Here is a 24,103-nt window from a genome sequence, read left to right as displayed (position 1 = left end):
TTTTCATGAGCATAATAAGATGTTGTTGGCCATGAATACCATTTGCCTTGAGCATAACTATTTTCTTTTCCAGAATCCAATTTTTCATCAAGTGAGAGGCGTAGCTATGGGGGCTTGTTTTTCCCCAAGCTACGCCTGCTTACATATGGGTTACTGGGAAGAGATGGTTTTGAAAATCATGTTGCTGATGTTTTGTCTGATCATGTTATGCACTGGTATCGTTACATTGATGATCTGTTCATAATTTGGAAGGGCACCGAAGCGAGTTCCCTCCACTTTATGGAACAGATCAATGTTAACAGCCTAAATCTTCAGTTTACTGGGCATCTCAGTAGTGAATCCATTTTCTTTTTGGACGTTGAAATAATGGTTATCAACAATCTTGAGACTTGATTATTTAGGAAACCCACATCTGGCAACACATTATTACATGCTACTAGCCACCATCCTGCACACTTAATTTGCAACATCCAGTACGGGGAGATGCTGCGAATACGGAGAATTTGCAGTACTGATTTGGAATGTGCGAAAGCGCAACATGAGAGCAGTATGAGATTCTTAGCTAGAGGCTACTCTATTGGTGAAATAAATCTAGCCATAGAAAAAACTAAGAAAATTGAGAGATCACAGGCTCTGATATGCAAAACCTTAAAAACCACTGAGTTGCCAGCATTAACTGAACAACCCTCAAGGCTTATCCTGACGAAAAGTAACCAGCACAAGACTATCCGAAAGATAGTGAATAAAAACTGGATACTTGTAAAAAATGATCCGATATTGGGTAATAATTTAACCAGGTCACCCAATATCACATTCAGGAAGGCCAGATCTATGAGCAACTCGTTAGTGAAAAGTAGCCTCGAGTTAAGAGCCAGTGGCACTTGGTTGGATGTTAGCAAGGGTTTTTGTAAGTGCTCGACTTGCAAAGCCTGCAAATACGGGACAAATTGATCTGAATATACAACTCCTTTTAAGAAGGAGCCAGTGCACATTGATAAAAAACTAACATGCAAAAACGATTTTGCGATCTATGTGCTGGAGTGTCCTTGTGGCCTGCGCTACGTGGGTAGCACTAAGTTGCAGTTACACAAAAGGATACTCCAGCACATGAGAGCAATAATTAATTGTGATCAGGCCTATCCTGTTGCCAGACATTTTGGGGAGTCCCATGACAAAGATGTCAGTGTCTTAAAATAGATTGTGGTAGACACAGTCCCCCCTCTAAGGAGAGATGGAGACCGGGAGGCTCTCCTCAGACAACTTGAAACCAAGCATATATTAGAGTTAGACTGCAAGATACCTCAGGGTCTTAACACTAGTGAAGATTTTTATACCTGTTTGTAATAGCAAGCGAGTAGTACTCAAACATATCTATATGAAAATAATCAAAATAAATTTTCAACCGCTTCCTCTAGAATTGCTGTATTTTAATCATTCCTCTTTTTTAATCACTTGTTTATTTTATTATAACATTTGCACATTTGGTGGCACTTTATATCAATATCATTTGCACTTTATTTTAATAGACTTGAAGGTTCTGTAAGGCCCATTTGGGCATAACTAATTTAGCAGCAAACTTGGCAAATAGATTGTGATGGCTTTACACTCATGGATATTTTTCTAAAAAATTCAATTGACAAAAAGATGATTCTATATTTTATGAACCTACTTTTTTATTGTGTATTTAACCATCTTAGCTATACATTTGCTTTTAAGGGGCATATTTTAGCAATTTTGCAACTATATAAATATTTCAATATTTATTTATTCTTATGGATGCTCTTTTACATGATATTTTATCAACATGTATGCAATTGTATTTGACATTTACTTGCTTTTATCATCATTCGCATGGTAATGTTTTGCTGTTTCTAAACATTCTTCTATGTCTATTATTATTGACGTCACAAGGTTCTTTGCACAGTCACTTTAAATAACATTCAGGAAAGATGATGCGCATCATGTGATCAAGGTCTGTGTGAGACCGAAACGCGTGATGGTGGTTGGTGCGGGGCACTAAGCAAAATAAAACATTAGCACCACATAATTGGGTCTACATCGTCTTTTTTCTGTAAAGGAATGGCGTACGAGAGGAGAAACTGGAATATGCACATATATATGCATATATATGCATATGCATTTATATATATGTATGTTTTTATATATACACACAGAGAGAAGGTTGCCCTTTTTAGAACGCCAACACCATCGGTAAGTAACTCCTTGCATTTATTTCAGGCTGCAGTTTTATAGTTAGCTCCCCCAAAGCGCCATATGCATTTCGGGCTCCATGCCCTTGTTCACTGGCTAATTTCAACAGTCCCGATAGCCATGTGGATTTAAATACCATATGCCCCGCCCCCTTGGGACTTCATGCTCAATGCTTGACTTTCTGGGTATGGTAGTCCTTTAACTTACTCAAAGTGAATGCCAGCGGGAAGGTGAAATTAAAAACTGTATTCCCCATGTGGGTCGTGGGGGAGAGACACACAAGTTGCTGTCCATAGTACGCCATGAAATAGTGGATTTACCGACTCCTGCTGACACCAGGAACTCCAAGTGCCGCTGGCCCGCTGTATAGGCGGCGGGGTGTTCCTGCGACGAGGCGCACCGCAAATTCAATATACACAGAGAGAAGGTTGCCCTTTTTAGAACGCCAACACCATAGGTAAGTAACTCCTTGCATTTATTTCAGGCTGCAGTTGTATAGTTATCACCCCCAAAGCACCATACTCATTTCGGGCTCCATGCCCTTTTTCACTGGCTAATTTCAACAGTCCCGATAGCCATGTGGATTTAAATACCATATGCCCCGCCCCCTTGGGACTTCGTGCTCAATGTTTGACTTTCTGGGTATGGTAGTTTTTTAACTTACTCAAAGTGAATGCCAGCGGGAAGGTGAAATTAAAAACTGTATTCCCAATGTGGGTCATGGGGGAGAGACACACAAGTTGCTGTCCATAGTACGCCATGAAATAGTGCATTTACCGACTCCTGCTGACACCAGGAACTCCAAGTGCCGCTGGTCCGCAGTATAGGCGGCGGGGCGTTCCTGCGTCGAGGCGCTCCGCAAATTCAATACACACAGAGAGAAGGTTGCCCTTTTTAGAACGCCAACACCATCGGTAAGTAACTCCTTGCATTTATTTCAGGCTGCAGTTGTATAGTTAGCTCCCCCAAAGCGCCATATGCATTTTGGGCTCCATGCCCTTGTTCACTGGCTAATTTCAACAGTCCCGATAGCCATGTGGATTTAAATATCATATGCCCCGCCCCCTTGGGACTTCGTGCTCAATGCTTGACTTTCTGGGTATGATAGTCCTTTAACTTACTCAAAGTGAATGCCAGCGGGAAGGTGAAATTAAAAACTGTATTCCCCATGTGGGTCGTGGGGGAGAGACACACAAGTTGCTGTCCATAGTACGCCATGAAATAGTGGATTTACCGACTCCTGCTGACACCAGGAACTCCAAGTGCCGCTGGCCCGCTGTATAGGCGGCGGGGCGTTCCTGCGACGAGGCGCACTGCAAATTCAATACACACAGAGAGAAGGTTGCCCTTTTTAGAACGCCAACACCATCGGTAAGTAACTCCTTGCATTTATTTCAGGCTGCAGTTGTATAGTTAGCTCCCCCAAAGCGCCATATGCATTTCGGGCTCCATGCCCTTGTTCACTGGCTAATTTCAACAGTCCCGATAGCCATGTGGATTTAAATACCATATGCCCCGCCCCCTTGGGACTTCGTGCTCAATGCTGGACTTTCTGGGTATGGTAGTCTTTTAACTTACTCAAAGTGAATACCAGCGGGAAGGTGAAATTAAAAACTGTATTCCCCATGTGGGTCATGGGGGAGAGACACACAAGTTGCTGTCCATAGTACGCCATGAAATAGTGGATTTACCGACTCCTGCTGACACCAGGAACTCCAAGTGCCGCTGGTCCGCTGTATAGGTGGCGGGGCGTTCCTGCGACGAGGCGCACCGCAAATTCAATACACACAGAAAGAAGGTTGCCCTTTTTAGAACGCCAACACCATCGGTAAGTAACTCCTTGCATTTATTTCAGGCTGCAGTTGTATAGTTAGCTCCCCCAAAGCGCCATATGCATTTTGGGCTCCATGCCCTTGTTCTCTGGTTAATTTCAACTAGGCCTGGGCGGTAAATTCCGTTCCGCTCGTGGAATTTGCGGTATTTCGGTAACTTCGCGTTCCGCGGAGAACGCGAAATTGCCCAAAATTCTGCTTTCCGCGACTTCGCGAAATTTTTTCTTGTTCGCGTTCTCAAAATGCGTGTTCGGGAGATATTTCTCCCCGAGCACGCAAACAGCAACTGTGAACAGGAAAAAAGCATCGCGAACAAGCAATTCCGCATGTTCGCGGAATTTCTGCATGTTCACGGAGATTTTTTACCGTTTCGCGGAGATTTGCGTAACGCGATTACGCAAATTCTGCCCACACCTAATTTCAACAGTCCCGATAGCCATGTGGATTTAAATACCATATGCCCCGCCCCCTTGGGACTTCGTGCTCAATGCTTGACTTTCTGGGTATGATAGTCCTTTAACTTACTCAAAGTGAATGCCAGCGGGAAGGTGAAATTAAAAACTGTATTCCCCATGTGGGTCGTGGGGGAATGACACACAAGTTGCTGTCCATAGTACGCCATGAAATAGTGGATTTACCGACTCCTGCTGACACCAGGAACTCCAAGTGCCGCTGGCCCGCTGTATAGGCGGCGGGGCGTTCCTGCGATGAGGCGCACCGCAAATTCAATACACACAGAGAGAAGGTTGCCCTTTTTAGAACGCCAACACCATCGGTAAGTAACTCCTTGCATTTATTTCAGGCTGCAGTTGTATAGTTAGCACCCCCAAAGCACCATTTGCATTTCGGGCTCCATGCCCTTGTTCACTGGCTAATTTCAGCAGTCCCGATAGCCATGTGGATTTAAATACCATATGCCCCGCCCCCTTGGGACTTCGTGCTCAATGCTTGACTTTCTGGGTATGGTAGTCCTTTAACTTACTCAAAGTGAATGCCAGCGGGAAGGTGAAATTAAAAACTGTGTGTCAGCAGGAGTCGGTAAATCCACTATTTCATGGCGTACTATTGACAGCAACTTGTGTGTGTTTCCCCCACGACCCACATGGGGAATACAGTTTTTAATTTCACCTTCCTGCTGGCATTCACTTTGAGTGTAATTCCGTTCAGCAGTTCAGGCTGTAGCTGCGGTTAAAGGTCCTATGGGAAATTGCATCGGGAAAACACATTTAGGGACCCCCCTTTTTTCTCGGCCCCCGCTGCACAAATCATCCCGAGACTTTCAGGATAGGAGCGGACCGGAGTCAGCCAAATGTTTTGAGAATTTCGGAAGATTCGTCAATCTGCGCCAAAGTTATTCGGAATAGAATGTTGGGGATTTCCTATGGAAAATAGGTCCTAACTATAACTACCTACTGCTGACCGCCAGTAGGTAAAATATATATATATATATATATATATATATATATATATATATATATATATATATATATATATATATATATATATATATATATATATATATAAAACATCCTCATTTCTGATGTATCCACCCTTAAAACTCTACAGTCTCTCTCTAATATTGGTGATAATACCTGTGCCAATACTCAGGAAGAATTGACCTCTATGGGTATATCTAATAGCAGTGCAGGCTCTAGCCCTTTTTGCCCTCGCTCCACATTTGTTCCCATGATGCCCAGGGACGCTATTGATGTGTTCAGTGATCGTATGATTGATGATCTTAAACAACTTAATCGCTCCAGTTCTTTACATTTTAAACGGCGGAGCTATACTGAACTACAATATTCCAAACTTATCCGTAAAATTAATGACCATGGTGACATTGTTGTTAACAAAGCAGATAAAGGCGGAAATATAGTCTTATGGCCACGGGATATGTATATAACTGAGGCTGAAAGACAACTCAATGACTCCCTTTGCTATAGGAAGGCCTCCTTCTCTGAGCTCAATCGTGTTAAAGAAAAAGTCCATAGACTTTTATCTGATTGGAAAGGACAGGGTTTAATCAACAAAAAGGAGTATTTATTTTTGAAAAAGGATCACCCTATTACTCCGACCCTCTACCTTCTACCTAAAATCCACAAAGGTGTGTCTCCTATACCTGGTAGGTAGGCCTGGGCAAAAATTTCGTTCCGTTCGCGGAAATTGCGATAATTTGACATTTTTGCGTTCCGCGGAGAGCGCGAAAATGTCAAAAATTCCGGTTTCCGCAGCTTGGCGATAATTTGTTTCTTGCTCGCGCTGTAAAATGATACATTCTCGCGCGCGCGCGATCGCCTTACCTGAATCCCTGCGTTCGCCGACAAGTTTTCTTGATCCGGTCGCGTTCTCCATGAGATGTTGTATTGTTTTTAGCCATTTGCGCTGTCTCGCGACAGTTCGCGCCCGCAGTGACGTCATGCGTCGCGCGATCACGTCTTTCTTCTCGCGATCATGCACCACGAGAACAACTCAAAACAAGATGGCCGCGCCCGCAAGCAACCACATGGGTAAGTTGGCGACCCGCAACCATGCAGAAAATCTCGCGAACATGCCGGAAAAAAACTTCCGCATCTTCGCGATATTTCTGCTTGTTTGCGATAATTTTAAACATTCTCGCGATAATTTGCGAAGGTTAATTCCGCAAATTCCGCCCACCCCTACTGGTAGGCCTATCATCTCTGCACAGAATGGTTTGCTTGAACCCATTTCTAAGTACGTTGATTTTTTCCTGCACAGCTATATGGAATCCCTCCCCACTTACATCAAAGACACTGGTGATTTTTTATCTAAACTTAACAATGTTGTTTGGAATTCGAATTACTATTTTATTGTCATGGACATTTGTTCACTTTACACTTCTATCAACCACTCTGATGGTCTACGTGCTATTCAATACTATCTTTCTGGTAGAAACATCAGTCATTATGAACACAGTAAGATGTTAGTCCAAATGATCGAGTTTTGCTTCTGCAATAATTATTTCCTCTTTAATAATGAGGTTTTCCAGCAGTTGCGGGGCGTGGCCATGGGGGCTTGCTTCTCCCCCAGCTACGCATGTTTACATGTGGGCTGGTGGGAGAAGCATGTCCTCGGCCGCGCCTCTACAACATGTGATCAAGGCATTGTTCACATGTGGCGTTTCATTGATGATGTCTTCATCGTTTGGAACGGATCTAGAGAAACTGCTGAAAATTTTGTGGCTAACATCAATATTAATGATCTCAACTTGGAATTCACGGCTACCATTAGCAAAGAAAGAGTGGAATTCTTAGATGTGGAAATATATGTTGTCAACAATGAAATTCAAACCAGATTACATAGAAAGAGCACAGCAGGCAATTCTACCCTTCATGCGTCAAGCTCCCACCCGCAACATCTCATCAGGAGTATACCTTATGGGGAATTTCTTAGAATTCAGAGAATCTGCAGTAATGAAATAGATCGCAAAAAATATCTTGATGAATCTTTTCATAGATTCCTGGCTCGTGGTTATAAAAGTGATATCCTTCATGATGCCATGCGTAAACTTAGTAACATCAGAATTGACTGTTCTCATGCCTCCAACACCAGTGTTATGATTCCTAAGGCCATTAAACCTTCTATTAAAGAAGACATGACCATACGTCTTATCACCACCTATAGTTGCCATGAGAACAAAATTAGGAATATTCTTAAGTCTAATTGGTCTATCTTGAAAACTGACATAACTCTTGCCCCCCTCATCCCTGAACATCCTGGTATAACCTTTAGAAGAGCACCTTCTATGCGAGATGCTTTAGTTAAAGTCAGTCCTGAATCTTGCAAATCTACCAATTGGCTTTCAAACCGGAAAGGTTTTTTCAAATGTAGTTCATGCAGGGCCTGTAAGTTTGGTGTGAATACCTGTGAATATAGCGATGCCTTCAGTCATAATGTTAAGAGAATTGAAGGTTTCTTCACTTGTAAAACTGACTATGCAGTCTATGTGCTCCAATGCACTTGCCATCTCCGTTATATTGGCAGCACCAAACTCCAAGTTTTTAACCATATCCTGCAACACCTTAGAGCAATTGTCAACTCTGATTCTAGCTATCCTGTGGCGCGTCATTTCAAATTAGTTCACCAGAACAATCTGAAAGATCTTAACTATTTTGTTATTGACGCTGTCCCGATCTCCAAGAGAGGTGGCGATAGAGAGAAGAGGCTCAGACAGTTGGAAAGCCACTACATTCTTCTGTTAGATACCAAGATTCCCAATGGCCTGAACACTGGGGAGGACCGTCATAATTTTCTATAATGTGCAATTCATTGATCTTTCCCTATTTGTATTGCGCTCTGTGTTTGAACTGATTAATATATTTGATTTTTTAGATGTTCCCTTATTAGATGCATTCTCTTCTCTTATACTATTCCACGTCGTTTTAGTATTTATACTACTTTTTTAATCCAGCTATGTTCTTATCTTGATCAATTTTACTCCATGTGTGTCGTTTTAACTGGTTTTATCTTTTGATTTTACCGGTTTTAGACTGATGCTGGTGGGGTGCTTTTGGTTGTGTTATCCTCATAGCTGGTGATCATTATGGTCTTGATGTTATTCCACTATTGTCTGCAAACCTTTTTTGCCTGAGATTTATTGCAGGTATTTGTCCAGTTTCTTATGTCTCTCATTAGGATTATTTATTACTCAAATTCATTTTAGAGTATTTATTCTGTAATATTTTGCACTCGCCAATGTTTACATTAATGAATTCATTCATCCTATTTTCTGGTATTTGGACTACTCCCACATTATATTGCATTAATTATTCTCACAGTGTAGAGCTCAGGTTAGTATTGTTATTCTGTTATTTTAACTTTTTCTTGTTTGTAGGCATCTGCACTATTTTACTCACTGTATATTTTTTATGTGAATTTGCTGCTATTCGTCCAACTGACAACCAATTTTGGTTTCCAGGTCTGAGTTGTTTTCCATGCAACCATTGTTTTACCAACAGTCTAGGGGCACTTGCCCAAGAGTCTTTTATCCCCCGAATATTATCTTTCTTTTTCAGTATTTATAACAGCGTGACATAAAAAATTTTAAAGGATTTTTTATTTACTCAAATAATATCTTTTAATGTTCTCCCGCTTTTACTGATTATAGGGGTTCAATACATTAATTTAACATTTTATTATTGTATTTCATTATTTTATATTTATTGTTCTAGTCTGTTTGGTTCATGATTGATGGCATGGATTATATCTCTTTCTCAATATTACTGACTCGACCTGTAATGATTTTAGCTAATAGTATGTTTTCTACTTCTATTACATGGTTGGTAGTTTTGGCGGCACTCACTGCTATTTAAACTCTATGACCCTTGTACATGTCATGTGATCAAGACCGGTTCTCCGGTCGAAACGCGTCATGCTGTAGTAAGAAAAATAAAGCACTTTACCTTATAGCCACGGAGTGGTCTGTTCCTGCTGCTTGTATCATTGGGCATTCTGAAGGACTTTGGAAACCATATATATATATATATATATATATGTCTGGAGCAGGAGGATCAAATGCTCCAACCAGATCAACCCGCAACAGGAAAGGGAAGAAATGGACCTAGATAATTTGACTATCATTAATTTGACACCAAAAACCCTCACGGATACAGAACAACAAGTATTAAGATTGGGTCTTACTTTTTGCCCCTCAAACAAATTGGAATATGCTCAAACCCGTATTGACCTTTTTAAACTGACCCGCAAGTTAAAACTTCATAAGTACTTCAAGTCCAAACCCAACCTTCTCAAACAAAGGAAACAATTGAACAAACCGAGAACGACGGATGCACTAACTGGTGAAGATCTGGCGGCCTTAGAAGTTATGGAATCACTGAGACTGGACAATCAAGTTGATAATACTCAAAGAAAGGTGGATCAAGTACAGAGGACGTTACAACTAGGATTTGACCAAGAAAAAGATACAAGTGATTTCAAGCCAACTTCACAATTCCTGCCTCAGTTACCCCCTGATGCCATCGATGTTTTTGCAGAAGCAGTCAATAAAGATCTTATACGACTGCAAAGTAAACAATCTGGATTGAAAAAAACGCAAAATATAACCAAAGAACAACGGGAGGCTATTGAAAGTCTAAGTAAGGACAATATGATCATTTGCAAACCCTCCGACAAAGATGGCAACATAGTCCTACAAACTAGAGAGAACTAAAAAGCTGAAGCACTAAGGCAACTGTCTGACAATAGTTGCTATCAGAAGATCTCTAAAGATGTGTACCTGGACAGTATACAAAGATACCCTGAGATGATCAAATTTTGGTTTGATAAATCTATGCTTGACATGGAAGAATATTTATTCCTTCGATGCCTAAATCCAGTGGTGCCTACTTTTGTATCACATTCCTAAAATACACAAAAACAGTACAAAACCACCAGGGAGACCTATTGTCTCTTCACAGGGTGGAACATTTATCAACTTTCATTGATTTTTTCCTTTTCCCTTTGGTTAAGACGTTGCCTGCGTATATTAAAGACTCACGGGATTTCCTCATGCATATTGAGAGACAACAATGGAATCCAGAATACAAATGAATTGTATTAGACATAACAAGTCTGTATACTCGGATCCAACATGAACATGGCCTTGAAGCAGTGGCACATTTTTTGAAAAAGAAGCCATTAACATTTACTGAACACAATTAAATGATTCTTCAATTCACAGAATTTTGTTTGAAAAATAATATTTTTTGTCTTTGGCGAGGATTTTTATCGTCAGATCTCTGGTACGGCGATGGGCACCTGCTTCGCCCCCAGCTACGCAAATGTATTTGTGGGTTGGTGGGAGGAGCAGGTGTCCAGAACGCCTGATGATGCCAATATGGGAAGGGTGATTTCCTGGTATCATTATATAGATGACCTATGTATAATCTGGGATGGATCAGAGCAACTAGCCAGGGAATTTATTGATGATTTAAACAGGAATGTAGTGAATTTGGAGTTTAGTGGGGAAATCAGTTCAGAAACAGTGAATTTTTTGGATCTTAAAGTGAGTATCGATAACAACAAGGTATATGTGTCACTGTATCGTAAACCTACGGCCGGAAACTCGTTATTACATGCGGCAAGTAACCATGCATCAGGGTTGGTCAAGAGTATCCGCTATGGGGAATTTTTAAGATTGAAACGGAATAGCACTAGGGAAGTGGATTTTAAAGAAGCTGCACAAGCCAGTGTGATCAGATTTCTGATCAGAGGTTACAGTAGGGATCTTCTGGACGTAACCCTTAATAAGGTTAGGAATATGCCCAGAGAATGCCTCTTTACCAAGGAGAAAAAGAGGAAATATGAAATGGGAATAAACAAATTTAGGATGATAACTACCTTTTCAAGTGATGCCAATGAATTAAGAATAATTATGAGAAAAAACTGGCACATCTTGAAAACAGATAACATCATAGGTTCAGATATTCCATCAACTCCTCTGTTAACTTTCAGAAAGGCCAGATCACTAAAAGATAGTCTTGTCCAAAGCCATTTACATATTAAACCTAACACAGGGGGGACCTTAAGGGAGCTTAAAGGTATTTACCCTTGTGGTAAATGTAAGGCTTGTGTGAGTAGCAGAAGGACACTCACATATCAGGTAACTGGTCTTAAGAAGCCCAAGTTTATAAACAAGTTTCTCACGTGTAACAGCGCCTATGTGGTTTATTGTCTTGAATGCCCATGTGGATTGCGTTACATCGGCAGTACTATCCACCCAGTAAAAGTAAGAATCTTAGAACACATGAGAGCAATAGTAAAAAATTATGCAACCTATTCAGTGGCAAGACATTTCGCTGAGAAACATGAAAGCAACAGGGAGCTGTTGCGTTATTATGGGCTAGACCAGTTCCTTATGAATATAAGGGGAGGGGACAGGATAAAGCAGTTACGTAGACTGGAATCAAGATATATCATTGATCTGGGCACTAAGATACCTAAAGGAATGAATGTAGGGGAAGAATTGGCAGTGCATCTGGGTGACTAATTTCAGTTTGAACAAGTAACTCTATGATTGCTCAGCATAATAATTGTGAAGCTAGATTTGTGTACTCTTTATGATCGTTTGTACAATATGGTCTACAGTGTAATATGGAAATGTAGTGTTTAAGCCGATATACGGCATAATGTAAGAGAACACAACTCAGGATCTATAGCCGATACACGGCGTGATTGATTTGATCCCGACAAACAAAAAACAAAAATCGTTAATTGTATGTAATATTTTTTTAACTTTGTTTGCAAACAATGTGATTTACACGTTTTTTGTTAAAGTTACATACTCTTTGTTGAAGATAACTCAGCAATGTTTGTTTTTGCATATCGGGCCTGATGGGGGATTATACACTCCAATATGGCACCTGATTATGAGAGTTTAGTGGTCTCTCTTTGATTTCCATGGTAAAATGCATCATGTGACCATTGACGTATATTTAAATGTCAGCCGCTATTCGGCGCGAAACTTGAAAACATTAGACTAAGGCGTCAGCCGAAACGCGTCATGTTTCAAAGCGGATGAATTAAAAAGAAACTCGAAAGAAAACCCCTGTGAGTGCTTTCCTTATGCCAGAAGGGAGAAAGGAGTGAGCAAGCATATATATATATATATATATATATATATATATATATATATATATTTGAACCAGTCCTGTGCTGCAGGTATACGAAGACAGGCGCTGACACCGTGGGATGATGAACCAAAGAAATATTTATTTCCAAAGGATGCCCTGACGCGTTTCGACGGATACAACCGTCTTCTTCACTACATCAGGTCCCTCTATAGTGTCTACTTAAATACAAGAGGCAAGGCACCGTCCTCCATGGTTGTCACAGCAACACAGTTCATAGACATAGAAAGTGTTTTTACAGTTAAGTCTGTGTTAAAATGGCGACATTAACGCAACATTGATTGAAAATTGTAACAAAACGAACACCGTGCTTTCAATAAAATAAGAGGCATTATCTAAAACAATTGAAACATTGTGGCATAATCACACCAAAACCTGCAAAGACTCAAATGTTGCACGCGTGTGTGTGCGTCTGTACAAATAAAGTTATCGCATACAATTATGAAAGTAATTGCATTGTTGCAGGTTGACAATTAAATAGTTTGTTCAAAAATGTAGAATGCCTTGTTTTTAACATAGTCGTTACTTATGCCCAAGTGGGCCGACGTACCGAGTGTTCCAAGAAATTTAAACAAGAAATTAACAATTATGGGTGCCTTGAAGATAAAAGAAGATTATAACAAAAAGAAAGAACCAATGTGACGGATCGGAGTGCAGGAGCGAAATACATACACAGCTGGTGGACAATCATAGTGATTATACTAAAGATGTACATTCAACGCTTCGTCAGCGTTCATACCGTTGGGGATCTTACTATCCAGAAGTATGATATATCTGGATTCTAATCGTCTGAGACGTAATTGTCTGTTCCCTCCCCTTATATTTTTGGGAATGCTGTCAATGACAAAATAGGATAAATCATCTATTTTGCCATCATGCTGTGAATTAATGTGCCTCGCTACCGGATATGACTGGTCATCATTTGTGATGGCCCTTAGATGTTGCAATATCCGGACATGTACGGGATGTATAGTGCTTCCTACATATGTTTTGTTGCAGGTGCAGCGAAGGACATATACAGCAAAATCAGTTTTGCAAGAAAAGCTGCCTCTAATTTCAAAAGGAGTTTTTCTGAAAGGAAGAGAGACAGATCTGGTGTTGACTCCGTGCTTACAGGCTTTACATTTAGAACATTTCTGAAAGCCTCTCTGTGGTTTAAGCCATGTACCTCCCTTGGTGAATATGGGTGCATTAGTGACCAATTCCTGTTGCATACTTTTGGCTCTTCTAAAGGTCAATTGAGGAAAGTTTTGGCACGTAGGGCCTATTGTAGGGTCACCGCGTACTAGAGGCCAGTGTCTGTAAAGGATCTTTCTCACATTCATGTGGTAAGTGTTATAACCAGTGATAAGTCGAGGGGTGTTCTCAGCTACCTTGTGTGTAGGTTGTTCACTGTCCCTGAAGATCAAATCTTCCCTTTGGAATTTATCACACTTGTTTTTTGCTGAGCTAAGTGTTGTGGTGTCGTAACCTCTGTCTTTTAGGCGTTGAAACAGACTGTCTGTGGAATTCTTAAGACTGCCTGGGGTGCTGCAGTTACGTTTCATCCTTAGGCATTCAGCATAAGGGATGCTGTTAATAAGATTACGTGGGTGAAAACTGCTGGCATGAAGGATGGCATTGCCAGAGGTGGGTTTCCTAAATGTCCGTGATTGTATATGTTGATTTTCTATATACAATTCCAAGTCTAAAAAACAGATGGACTCCTTGCTGGTGGCACTGGTAAATTTCAGATTTAATGAATTCTCATTAATTTCAGACACAAAATCAATGGCACTCTGTTCGGTGCCTTTCCATAAAATAAAAATGTCATCTATATATCTTTTGTATAGAATGACATTATTCTGGAAAATAGTATGATGGTTTTTCCTGAGTACCTGCTCCTCCCACCAGCCCATATGCAAATTAGCGTAGCTGGGGGCGAAGCAGGTACCCATGGCAGTTCCCTGGACTTGTTTGTATAGAAGCCTGTCGAAAATGAATATATTGTTGTCCAGACACCACTCAGCCATATGTAAAAGCATGAGTGTATGGTGATGTAACCCTATGGGTCTGGTGCCTAAATAATAGTTTAGTGCATTCAGGCCATCTCTGTGTCTGATACTCGTGTACAAACTTTGTACATCGAGAGTCATAAGTACATAATCATCATGCCAGGCTAGGTCGTAAATTTTTGCTAGGAAATCGCCCGTATCCTGAATATAGGCAGGAAGTTCTCTAACAAAAGGTTGCAAAAAATGGTCTATAAATCTGCTGGTGTTTTCAAATAGGCTGCCAATTGCAGATATAATCGGCCTGCCTGGGGGGGTCTGAGGGTCCTTGTGGATCTTGGGAAGGAGGTATAGTTGGGGCGTAACAGGATAATCATTCTTTAAAAAATCAAATTCCACTTTTGAAATAAGACCGCTACATCTCCAATCATATAGACACTTATGGTATTTCTCTTTTACACTGATTATACCTGTAGTACTAATACGAGTATAGCATTCCTTATCATGTAATTGAGATAGTGCCTCCTTATTGTACATTTCTATGGGCCAGAGAACCACGTTTCCCCCTTTATCGGAACAACGTACAACAATATCAGTTCTGTCTTTGATTTTTTTCATGACTTTGGAGTATTCAATCCTGGAGTTGTGTTTCTTTTTGATAAAATCACTGCTGCTCATTAAAGCCAAATCTTTTAGATCTTTGATTACCCTCTCGGCAAAGATATCAATGCCATCCTTAGGCATAAGTGGCGTAAATACAGACTTGGGTTTGAAGGGTGTCGGAGCAGATTCGTAAATATTTAAGTCAGAGCTGATTGCCACCTGTGTTGTAGTAATGGGACAAGCATCACGTTCTGATGCCAATTCTGTAATGTCCTTGAGAAGGGTCATGTCGGCTACATTCAGTCCTTCAGAACGTGAAGTGGTGGATGTCTCATCTGGTACTTCAATGGTGGTGTTGGAGCTGAAGAAATATTTGCGTAATTTTAATGACCGTGTGAAGTTGTATAGATCAATCCTGGTTTGTGTGTAATCAAAGTTAGTGTCAGTACAAAATGATAAGCCAAGGGAAAGGATATTTTCTTCTTCTTTCGTTAATGTCATATTGGTAAGATTGATAACTGTACTCCGGTTGTCGCTGTTCATGTCTATCTGAGTCTGTTCCTCCTGAATGATGGTTTGTTTGTTCTTTGCGGAGCGCTTGCCCCATCTCCTGTCTTTCCTTCGTCTCCTTTTCGGCTTTGTGTTCTCGTTATTTGATCTTGGCGCATAGGTCTGGGTCGTAGACTCATTATGCGCTCCATACGTAAAAAACCAAATTCCTCTACAGGTGTTGGCGCGTTGCCGGTATTGGAGATGTTGCTCATTGCTTCAGTGTCCAAATGACAAGGCCACATCCCAGCATGTTGAATCCATTTTATTCCAAGGATTGTCTCAACCAAGTCGCAGCACACAAATATGGCCAAACGCGTTTCGGGCGTTGGACGCCCTTGATCACTGGCACAGGAAACCCCAAAACAAGAGCAGTCCACTTGAGCACAATAAATGTCCCGCCCATGTGGGCGTGTGCCGCAGAGAGTTCTGGTTAATGTGGTCCGCTAAATTCAAACCCCAGTGGGCGTCAAGGGATCCCCAAATTCACAGTCTTACCCCAGTGGGTATGCGTTGCAGCCAGGTAGAGGAACGATTCCACCCTCCTCAGAATGGACATGCTGTTCCAGAAGTGCTTCTTAGTACATTGCACTCCGGACCCGCTAGATCTGCAGTGGGGCCCCATCGCGGCCGGGCAGGCCGCTATAAACAAAAACCACGAGTTGCCTCCAAATGACAAGGCCACATCCCAGCATGTTGAATCCATTTTATTCCAAGGATTGTCTCAACCAAGTCGCAGCACACAAATATGGCCAAACGCGTTTCGGGCATTGGACGCCCTTGATCACTGGCACAGGAAACCCCAAAACAAGAGCAGTCCACTTGAGCTCAATAAATGTCCCGCCCATGTGGGCGTGTGCCGCAGAGAGTTCTGGTTAATGTGGTCCGCTAAATTCAAACCCCAGTGGGAGTCAAGGGATCCCCAAATTCACAGTCTTACCCCAGTGGGTATGTGTTGCAGCCAGGTAGAGGAACGATTCCACCCTCCTCAGAATGGACATGCTGTTCCAGAAGTGCTTCTTAGTACATTGCACTCCGGACCCGCTAGATCTGCAGTGGGGCCCCATCGCGGCCGGGCAGGCCGCTATAAACAAAAACCACGAGTTGCCTCCAAATGACAAGGCCACATCCCAGCATGTTGAATCCATTTTATTCCAAGGATTGTCTCAACCAAGTCGCAGCACACAAATATGGCCAAACGCGTTTCGGGCGTTGGACGCCCTTGATCACTGGCACAGGAAACCCCAAAACAAGAGCAGTCCACTTGAGCACAATAAATGTCCCGCCCATGTGGGCGTGTGCCGCAGAGAGTTCTGTTTAATGTGGTCCGCTAAATTCAAACCCCAGTGGGCGTCAAGGGATCCCCAAATTCACAGTCTTACCCCAGTGGGTATGCGTTGCAGCCAGGTAGAGGAACGATTCCACCCTCCTCAGAATGGACATGCTGTTCCAGAAGTGCTTCTTAGTACATTGCACTCCGGACCCGCTAGATCTGCAGTGCGGCCCCATCGCGGCCGGGCAGGCCGCTATAAACAAAAACCACGAGTTGCCTCCAAATGACAAGGCCACATCCCAGCATGTTGAATCCATTTTATTCCAAGGATTGTCTCAACCAAGTCGCAGCACACAAATATGGCCAAACGCGTTTCGGGCGTTGGACGCCCTTGATCACTGGCACAGGAAACCCCAAAACAAGAGCAGTCCACTTGAGCACAATAAATGTCCCGCCCATGTGGGCGTGTGCCGCAGAGAGTTCTGGTTAATGTGGTCCGCTAAATTCAAACCCCAGTGGGAGTCAAGTGATCCCCAAATTCACAGTCTTACCCCAGTGGGTATGCGTTGCAGCCAGGTAGAGGAACGATTCCACCCTCCTCAGAATGGACATGCTGTTCCAGAAGTGCTTCTTAGTACATTGCACTCCGGACCCGCTAGATCTGCAGTGGGGCCCCATCGCGGCCGGGCAGGCCGCTATAAACAAAAACCACGAGTTGCCTCCAAATGACAAGGCCACATCCCAGCATGTTGAATCCATTTTATTCCAAGGATTGTCTCAACCAAGTCGCAGCACACAAATATGGCCAAACACGTTTCGGGCGTTGGACGCCCTTGATCACTGGCACAGGAAACCCCAAAACAAGAGCAGTCCACTTGAGCACAATAAATGTCCCGCCCATGTGGGCGTGTGCCGCAGAGAGTTCTGGTTAATGTGGTCCGCTAAATTCAAACCCCAGTGGGCGTCAAGGGATCCCCAAATTCACAGTCTTACCCCAGTGGGTATGCGTTGAAGCCAGGTAGAGGAACGATTCCACCCTCCTCAGAATGGACATGCTGTTCCAGAAGTGCTTCTTAGTACATTGCACTCCGGACCCGCTAGATCTGCAGTGGGGCCCCATCGCGGCCGGGCAGGCCGCTATAAACAAAAACCACGAGTTGCCTCCAAATGACAAGGCCACATCCCAGCATGTTGAATCCATTTTATTCCAAGGATTGTCTCAACCAAGTCGCAGCACACAAATATGGCCAAACACGTTTCGGGCGTTGGACGCCCTTGATCACTGGCACAGGAAACCCCAAAACAAGAGCAGTCCACTTGAGCACAATAAATGTCCCGCCCATGTGGGCGTGTGCCGCAGAGAGTTCTGGTTAATGTGGTCCGCTAAATTCAAACCCCAGTGGGCGTCAAGGGATCCACAAATTCACAGTCTTACCCCAGTGGGTATGCGTTGCAGCCAGGTAGAGGAACGATTCCACCCTCCTCAGAATGGACATGCTATTCCAGAAGTGCTTCTTAGTACATTGCACTCCGGACCCGCTAGATCTGCAGTGGGGCCCCATCGCGGCCGGGCAGGCCGCTATAAACAAAAACCACGAGTTGCCTCCAAATGACAAGGCCACATCCCAGCATGTTGAATCCATTTTATTCCAAGGATTGTCTCAACCAAGTCGCAGCACACAAATATGGCCAAACGCGTTTCGGGCGTTGGACGCCCTTGATCACTGGCACAGGAAACCCCAAAACAAGAGCAGTCCACATGAGCACAATAAATGTCCTGCCCATGTGGGCGTGTGCCGCAGAGAGTTCTGTTTAATGTGGTCCGCTAAATTCAAACCCCAGTGGGCGTCAAGGGATCCCCAAATTCACAGTCTTACCCCAGTGGGTATGCGTTGCAGCCAGGTAGAGGAACGATTCCACCCTCCTCAGAATGGACATGCTGTTCCAGAAGTGCTTCTTAGTACATTGCACTCCGGACCCGCTAGATCTGCAGTGGGGCCCCATCGCGGCCGGGCAGGCCGCTATAAACAAAAACCACGAGTTGCCTCCAAATGACAAGGCCACATCCCAGCATGTTGAATCCATTTTATTCCAAGGATTGTCTCAACCAAGTCGCAGCACACAAATATGGCCAAACGCGTTTCAGGCGTTGGATGCCCTTGATCACTGGCACAGGAAACCCCAAAACAAGAGCAGTCCACTTGAGCACAATAAATGTCCCGCCCATGTGGGCGTGTGCCGCAGAGAGTTCTGGTTAATGTGGTCCGCTAAATTCATACCCCAGTGGGCGTCAAGGGATCCCCAAATTCACAGTCTTACCCCAGTGGGTATGCGTTGCAGCCAGGTAGACGAACGATTCCACCCTCCTCAGAATGGACATGCTGTTCCAGAAGTGCTTCTTAGTACATTGCACTCCGGACCAGCTAGATCTGCAGTGGGGCCCCATCGCGGCCGGGCAGGCCGCTATAAACAAAAACCACGAGTTGCCTCCAAATGACAAGGCCACATCCCAGCATGTTGAATCCATTTTATTCCAAGGATTGTCTCAACCAAGTCGCAGCACACAAATATGGCCAAACGCGTTTCGGGCGTTGGACGCCCTTGATCACTGGCACAGGAAACCCCAAAACAAGAGCAGTCCACTTGAGCACAATAAATGTCCCGCCCATGTGGGCGTGTGCCGCAGAGAGTTCTGGTTAATGTGGTCCGCTAAATTCAAACCCCAGTGGGCGTCAAGGGATCCCCAAATTCACAGTCTTACCCCAGTGGGTATGCGTTGCAGCCAGGTAGAGGAACGATTCCACCCTCCTCAGAATGGACATGCTGTTCCAGAAGTGCTTCTTAGTACATTGCACGCAGGACCCGCTAGATCTGCAGTGGGGCCCCATCGCGGCCGGGCAGGCCGCTATAAACAAAAACCACGAGTTGCCTCCAAATGACAAGGCCACATCCCAGCATGTTGAATCCATTTTATTCCAAGGATTGTCTCAACCAAGTCGCAGCACACAAATATGGCCAAACACGTTTCGGGCGTTGGACGCCCTTGATCACTGGCACAGGAAACCCCAAAACAAGAGCAGTCCACTTGAGCACAATAAATGTCCCGCCCATGTGGGCGTGTGCCGCAGAGAGTTCTGGTTAATGTGGTCCGCTAAATTCAAACCCCAGTGGGCGTCAAGGGATCCCCAAATTCACAGTCTTACCCCAGTGGGTATGCGTTGCAGCCAGGTAGAGGAACGATTCCACCCTCCTCAGAATGGACATGCTGTTCCAGAAGTGCTTCTTAGTACATTGCACTCCGGACCCGCTAGATCTGCAGTGGGGCCCCATCGCGGCCGGGCAGGCCGCTATAAACAAAAAACACGAGTTGCCTCCAAATGACAAGGCCACATCCCAGCATGTTGAATCCATTTTATTCCAAGGATTGTCTCAACCAAGTCGCAGCACACAAATATGGCCTAACGTGTTTCGGGCGTTGGACGCCCTTGATCACTGGCACAGGAAACCCCAAAACAAGAGCAGTCCACTTGAGCACAATAAATGTCCCGCCCATGTGGGCGTGTGCCGCAGAGAGTTCTGGTTAATGTGGTCCGCTAAATTTAAACCCCAGTGGGCGTCAAGGGATCCCCAAATTCACAGTCTTACCCCAGTGGGTATGCGTTGCAGCCAGGTAGAGGAACGATTCCACTCTCCTCAGAATGGACATGCTGTTCCAGAAGTGCTTCTTAGTACATTGCACTCCGGACCCGCTAGATCTTCAGTGGGGCCCCATCGCGGCCGGGCAGGCCGCTATAAACAAAAACCACGAGTTGCCTCCAAATGACAAGGCCACATCCCAGCATGTTGAATCCATTTTATTCCAAGGATTGTCTCAACCAAGTCGCAGCACACAAATATGGCCAAACGCGTTTCGGGCGTTGGACGCCCTTGATCACTGGCACAGGAAACCCCAAAACAAGAGCAGTCCACTTGAGCACAATAAATGTCCCGCCCATGTGGGCGTGTGCCGCAGAGAGTTCTGGTTAATGTGGTCCGCTAAATTCAAACCCCAGTGGGCGTCAAGGGATCCCCAAATTCACAGTCTTACCCCAGTGGGTATGCGTTGCAGCCAGGTAGAGGAACGATTCCACCCTCCTCAGAATGGACATGCTGTTCCAGAAGTGCTTCTTAGTACATTGCACTCCGGACCCGCTAGATATGCAGTGGGGCCCCATCGCGGCCGGGCAGGCCGCTATAAACAAAAACCACGAGTTGCCTCCAAATGACAAGGCCACATCCCAGCATGTTGAATCCATTTTATTCCAAGGATTGTCTCAACCAAGTCGCAGCACACAAATATGGCCAAACGCGTTTCGGGCGTTGGACGCCCTTGATCACTGGCACAGGAAACCCCAAAACAAGAGCAGTCCACTTGAGCACAATAAATGTCCCGCCCATGTGGGCGTGTGCCGCAGAGAGTTCTGGTTAATGTGGTCCGCTAAATTCAAACCCCAGTGGGCGTCAAGGGATCCCCAAATTCACAGTCTTACCCCAGTGGGTATGCGTTGCAGCCAGGTAGAGGAGGCAACTCGTGTTTTTTGTGTTTAGCGGCCTGCCCGGCCGCGATGGGGCCCCACTGCAGATCTAGCGGGTCCGGAGTGCAATGTACTAAGAAGCACTTCTGGAACAGCATGTCCATTCTGAGGAGGGTGGAATCGTTCCTCTACCTGGCTGCAACGCATACCCACTGGGGTAAGACTGTGAATTTGGGGATCCCTTGACGCCCACTGGGGTTTGAATTTAGCGGACCACATTAACCCGAACTCTCAGCGGCACACGCCCACATGGGCGGGACATTTATTGTGCTCAAGTGGACTGCTCTTGTTTTGGGGTTTCCTGTGCCAGTGATCAAGGGCGTTCAACGCCCGAAACGCGTTTGGCCATATTTGTGTGCTGCGACTTGGTTGAGACAATCCTTGGAATAAAATGGATTCAACATGCTGGGATGTGGCCTTGTCATTTGGAGGCAACTCGTGGTTTTTGTTTATAGCGGCCTGCCCGGCCGCGATGGGGCCCCACTGCAGATCTAGCGGGTCCGGAGTGCAATGTACTAAGAAGCACTTCTGGAACAGCATGTCCATTCTGAGGAGGGTGGAATCGTTCCTCTACCTGGCTGCAACGCATTCCCACTGGGATAAGACTGTGAATTTGGGGATCCCTTGACGCCCACTGGGGTTTGAATTTAGCGGACCACATTAACCAGAACTCTCAGCGGCACACGCCCACATGGGCGGGACATTTATTGTGCTCAAGTGGACTGCTCTTGTTTTGGGGTTTCCTGTGCCAGTGATCAAGGGCGTCCAACGCCCGAAACGCGTTTGGCCATATTTGTGTGCTGCGACTTGGTTGAGACAATCCTTGGAATAAAATGGATTCAACATGCTGGGATGTGGCCTTGTCATTTGGAGGCAACTCGTGGTTTTTGTTTATAGCGGCCTGCCCGGCCGCGATGGGGCCCCACTGCAGATCTAGCGGGTCCGGAGTGCAATGTACTAAGAAGCACTTCTGGAACAGCATGTCCATTCTGAGGAGGGTGGAATCGTTCCTCTACCTGGCTGCAACCCATACCCACTGGGGTAAGACTGTGAATTTGGGGATCCCTTGACGCCCACTGGGGTTTGAATTTAGCGGACCACATTAACCAGAACTCTCAGCGGCACACGCCCACATGGGTGGGACATTTATTGTGCTCAAGTGGACTGCTCTTGTTTTGGGGTTTCCTGTGCCAGTGATCAAGGGCGTCCAACGCCCGAAACGCGTTTGGCCATATTTGTGTGCTGCGACTTGGTTGAGACAATCCTTGGAATAAAATGGATTCAACATGCTGGGATGTGGCCTTGTCATTTGGAGGCAACTCGTGGTTTTTGTTTATAGCGGCCTGCCCGGCCGCGATGGGGCCCCACTGCAGATCTAGCGGGTCCGGAGTGCAATGTACTAAGAAGCACTTCTGGAACAGCATGTCCATTCTGAGGAGGGTGGAATCGTTCCTCTACCTGGCTGCAACGCATACCCACTGGGGTAAGACTGTGAATTTGGGGATCCCTTGACGCCCACTGGGGTTTGAATGTAGCGGACCACATTAACCAGAACTCTCAGCGGCACACGCCCACATGGGCGGGACATTTATTGTGCTCAAGTGGACTGCTCTGGTTTTGGGGTTTCCTGTGCCAGTGATCAAGGGCGTCCAACGCCCGAAACGCGTTTGGCCATATTTGTGTGCTGCGACTTGGTTGAGACAATCCTTGGAATAAAATGGATTCAACATGCTGGGATGTGGCCTTGTCATTTGGAGGCAACTCGTGGTTTTTGTTTATAGCGGCCTGCCCGGCCGCGATGGGGCCCCACTGCAGATCTAGCGGGTCCGGAGTGCAATGTACTAAGAAGCACTTCTGGAACAGCATGTCCACTCTGAGGAGGGTGGAATCGTTCCTCTACCTGGCTGCAACGCATACCCACTGGGGTAAGACTGTGAATTTGGGGATCCCTTGACGCCCACTGGGGTTTGAATTTAGCGGACCACATTAACCAGAACTCTCAGCGGCACACGCCCACATGGGCGGGACATTTATTGTGCTCAAGTGGACTGCTCTTGTTTTGGGGTTTCCTGTGCCAGTGATCAAGGGCGTCCAACGCCCGAAACGCGTTTGGCCATATTTGTGTGCTGCGACTTGGTTGAGACAATCCTTGGAATAAAATGGATTCAACATGCTGGGATGTGGCCTTGTCATTTGGAGGCAACTCGTGTTTTTTTTTTATATATATATATATATATATATATATATATATATATATATATATATATATATATATATAATATCTACTGGCGGTCGCCAGTAGATAGTTATAGTTAGGACCAAGTTCCCGTAGGAAATCTGAAAATTCTATTTTGAATAACTTTGGCGCCGGTTGACTTATCTTCGTGAAATTTTCAAAACTAATGGGGCGCTCCGCTCAGCTCCT

Source organism: Triturus cristatus, chromosome 8, assembly GCF_964204655.1.
Source record: "Triturus cristatus chromosome 8, aTriCri1.1, whole genome shotgun sequence".
Lineage (NCBI taxonomy): Eukaryota > Metazoa > Chordata > Amphibia > Caudata > Salamandridae > Triturus > Triturus cristatus.
The sequence above is the reverse complement of the archived record's forward strand: the minus strand, read 5'-3'. Positions refer to the sequence as shown.